Source organism: Erpetoichthys calabaricus, chromosome 16 (genome assembly GCF_900747795.2).
Source record: "Erpetoichthys calabaricus chromosome 16, fErpCal1.3, whole genome shotgun sequence".
NCBI classification, from domain to species: domain Eukaryota; kingdom Metazoa; phylum Chordata; class Cladistia; order Polypteriformes; family Polypteridae; genus Erpetoichthys; species Erpetoichthys calabaricus.
In genome coordinates, this window is record NC_041409.2 from 85,093,974 (window position 1) to 85,098,291 (window position 4,318).

The window sequence follows — 4,318 nt, forward strand, 5'->3', positions numbered from 1 at the left end:
TACAGTATCTATCTATCTATCTATCTATCTATCTATCTATCTATCTATCTATCTATCTATCTATCTATCTATCTATCTATCTATCTATTATATAGTGCCTTTCAAATCTATCTATCTATCTATCTATCTATCTATCTATCTATCTATCTATCTATCTATCTATCTATCTATCTATCTATCTATTATATAGTGCCTTTCAAATCTATCTATCTATCTATCTATCTATCTATCTATCTATCTATCTATCTATCTATCTATCTATCTATCTATCTATCTATCTATTATATAGTGCCTTTCAAACCTATCTATCTATCTATCTATCTATCTATCTATCTATCTATCTATCTATCTATCTATCTATTATATAGTGCCTTTCATATCTATCTATTATATAGTGCCTTTCAAACCTATCTATCTATCTATCTATCTATCTATCTATCTATCTATCTATCTATCTATCTATCTATCTATCTATCTATCTATCTATCTATTATATAGTGCCTTTCAAACCTATCTATCTATCTATCTATCTATCTATCTATCTATCTATCTATCTATCTATCTATCTATCTATCTATCTATCTATCTATCTATTATATAGTGCATTTCAAATCTATCTATCTATCTGTCTATCTATCTATCTATCTATCTATCTATCTATCTATCTATCTATCTATCTATCTATCTATCTATCTATCTATCTATCTATCTATTATATAGTGCCTTTCAAATCTACAGTATCTATCTATCTATCTATCTATCTATCTATCTATCTATCTATCTATCTATCTATCTATCTATTATATAGTGCCTTTCAAATCTATCTATCTATCTATCTATCTATCTATCTATCTATCTATCTATCTATCTATTATATAGTGCCTTTCAAATCTATCTATCTATCTATCTATCTATCTATCTATCTATCTATCTATCTATCTATCTATCTATCTATCTATCTATCTATCTATCTATCTATCTATCTATTATATAGTGCCTTTCAAACCTATCTATCTATCTATCTATCTATCTATCTATCTATCTATCTATCTATCTATCTATCTATCTATCTATCTATCTATCTATCTATCTATCTATTATATAGTGCCTTTCAAATCTATCTATCTATCTATCTATCTATCTATCTATCTATCTATCTATCTATCTATCTATCTATCTATCTATCTATCTATCTATCTATCTATCTATCTATTATATAGTGCCTTTCAAATCTATCTATCTATCTATCTATCTATCTATCTATCTATCTATCTATCTATCTATCTATCTATCTATCTATCTATCTATCTATTATATAGTGCCTTTCAAACCTATCTATCTATCTATCTATCTATCTATCTATCTATCTATCTATCTATCTATCTATCTATCTATCTATCTATCTATCTATCTATCTATCTATCTATCTATCTATTATATAGTGCCTTTCATATCTATCTATTATATAGTGCCTTTCAAACCTATCTATCTATCTATCTATCTATCTATCTATCTATCTATCTATCTATCTATCTATCTATCTATCTATCTATCTATAGTGCCTTTCATATCTATCTATTATATAGTGCCTTTCATATCTATCTATTATATAGTGCCTTTCAAACCTATCTATCTATCTATCTATCTATCTATCTATCTATCTATCTATCTATCTATCTATCTATCTATCTATCTATCTATCTATCTATCGTGCCTTTCATATCTATCTATTATATAGTGCCTTTCATATCTATCTATTATATAATGCCTTTCAAACCTATCTATCTATCTATCTATCTATCTATCTATCTATCTATCTATCTATCTATCTATCTATCTATCTATCTATCTATCTATCTGTCCTATACTTTAAAGTACGTGTTGTGTCTTTTGAAAGCTATTTCTTATTAAGTCAACACCTTACTTACCTAAAACAAAACTTCATCAGCAATGCAGAAGAATTAGCAGGGTGTTTTGAAGCTAATAATACAACTAGGAAGCATCCCTTAAGTGCCAACGTTAAACACTGTGCATCTGTTGTGGTTACAGTTATTATACTCAGCAAGAATGGGCGATACTAATTATCCTACTGTAATCACTGCCATTGTGTTAATGAAGTGACGCTACGCTGGTAACGCAGAGCATATGGAAACTTTATTTTTCCTTATTTCATTATACTCTCCATACGGCTGCAAGCGGCCTCTGCTCACTGTTTGCCATGCTAGGTATTCGATTATTACAGATATTTTCAGAAATTTTTACAGATTGGTCTGTAATCGATTAATCTGTTTAGTATCTCTTATACAGTATCCACCATTTTCACATAACATCGAAAAGATAATGTGTGTATATTTATGGATGGCAGAGTGCTTAGTGCTGCTGCATCACGCATCCTGATTTCAAGTGCTGCATGTGACCACTTGGCTATGTGAAGTTTGTGTTTTCCTTATGTCTGTGTGGGCTGTGGCTACTCTCCAGGTACTCAGGTTTTCACCCACATCCCAATGGTGTATACATGAATAGGTCCTGTAATGGACTTCTCACTCATCCAGGTTTGGTTCCGACCTGTAATCCGATGCATCCAGAATAGGCTCTGTCCCACAGCAAGCCTGAATCGACGCAGGTGGGTCTAGAATATTATAATATGCAAAAAGCTCTACTGACGGTTGAAATGAAAAGGATTTTTACCGGCGATTGATGCCTGCTGTATGACAGTGCTTTGGATAAACAGCAGAACCCTTGAAGTGGTTATTTATCATCATCTCAGTCTACCGAGAGGTTAAAACCATTTCTAGTACATCACTCCTGCTTTTAGCATTCACAATTTAAAAAGCCTCCTTCTTGCTGACGTATTTATTCTTGCTGGCCCTGGGATCTCTACATACAATAAAGCATTTGGTTCCTAATGCAAGGCAACACTGAACTCAAAGCTCTATTAGACATGAGTGCTTGTATATTGCTTAAATGAGCACACATTGAGGTTAAAAGAGGTAAAGGTTGTTCCCATGATGATAAAAGGTAAATACGATTATAGATACACAACATTTTTACCATGAAGTTAGAGTGGAAACTCAAGAACAGGAGCTATATGGTCCATTTCTTTATTTTATGTAGGATCTTTTGAGCAGCATTTTGAATAGGTAGGTGGTAGCATGTTGATGGAACTGTTAATGTTTGCTGCCTCTCACTTCTGGATTCAAATTCTGATTCAAGCAATTCCTGCATGGAATCTGTACATTCTCCCTTTGACCATGTGAGCATTACTGTGGATTCTCTTATATTCACAAGAACGTAAAATGTTATGCAAACAACACAACAGTCCCATTCAGTCGAACACTCTTAGTTTGCTTCCTAATAGTGAGTGTAATTTAAAGATTGGGGGTACCAGCCCGGCTACCCTGCTTAATGTGAAGCATTGTCATCAAACAAACCTAAGTAAAATCAAGAAAATAAAAGTACGACCAAAAGTCTGATATCATGCTGGAGCTTTTCAGACAAGAAATTAGGGAGATCTGTCTGTCTCTGTTTGTCCTTCTTCTTAAATAGAGCAATAGCCAGAAGGGGCAGGACACTGCAAGTAATGTCACAGTTCACCCAAATTATCATCACACATTCTGAAGATACGTCCACACTAAAAACATAGACATTAATCTCTATTTTCACCTTTCATTCACACAGCCCCTAAAAATGGACCCTTTTAACAATGCTCCCCAGAGCTGTCTAAATCACTGAAAATGTCAGCTCAGCATTGTGTTGTGGATGGGTGAAAACAAAGAATTTTGAGAACACATGCTCTAAATACTCTGTGATTGGCTCATACTTAATGGCATCTTGTTCAAATCCTGTTACTGGCAGAAGGGATCCTACTCCGTTGGGCCCTTGAACAAGGCCCTTAACCTGAAAATTGCTTCAGGGGTGCTGTATAATGGCTGACCCTGTGCTCTGACCCCGCAAAGGCCTTGTGAAAAGACAGTTTCTCCTTGGGGATTCAATAAAGTATATCAAATCAAAGTCAAAAATATGCCGGCCTTCCCTGATTGGATCCTGCTCATTGCAACGTCTTATTCCAACATGGCGGACAAACAGAAGCTGATTTTCTGTGACGTTTGAAAATGCTGCATGCAAAATGCAAGCAAATTTTTTGAGAAATCCCATGACTGTGTAAACATCCCTTCAAGGAGGACACTTCCTCTTCTTGTTTCCATGAAAACTTTATTGTGGATGACGATCTTTTCATTTAAAAATGCTGCTTTCAAATTAATAAATAGCAGTGTGGATTTAGCCTAAGAAAAAATAGGCAAAGACAGCTACTAGCTGT